The sequence below is a fragment of the Penaeus monodon genome, chromosome 21, assembly GCF_015228065.2.
Source record: "Penaeus monodon isolate SGIC_2016 chromosome 21, NSTDA_Pmon_1, whole genome shotgun sequence".
Lineage (NCBI taxonomy): Eukaryota > Metazoa > Arthropoda > Malacostraca > Decapoda > Penaeidae > Penaeus > Penaeus monodon.
This window is the reverse complement of record NC_051406.1, coordinates 12,939,872-12,940,220: the sequence shown is the minus strand read 5'-3', so window position 1 is coordinate 12,940,220 and position 349 is coordinate 12,939,872.

Below are 349 nucleotides of genomic sequence, written 5' to 3'. Positions count from 1 at the left end.
TTATATCCATTTGATTTTGCATTTTGTCACCTTTCAGCGTTAGTTCTGTATGTATAACCATTCCAGCCATGTCGTTATTTATTTATTTATTTTGCATATAACGCCATTCGTAATTGCTTCACTAGACCATGAATTATCGAAGTCATCAGTCATTTCTTATACTCCTTGTCTCAAAGAAACAATGTATATATTAATTGTTTGTAGATAAATTGAAAGTAAATATAGTATTTTATTCCCTTTTTAATTATGTGTTTATGCAAGTTACAGATAAACCAAATTTGGATCTCTGTGATATTGTGAAATTGTTATCCGGTATTTATTGTTCACACATAATGAGTTGACACCTTGA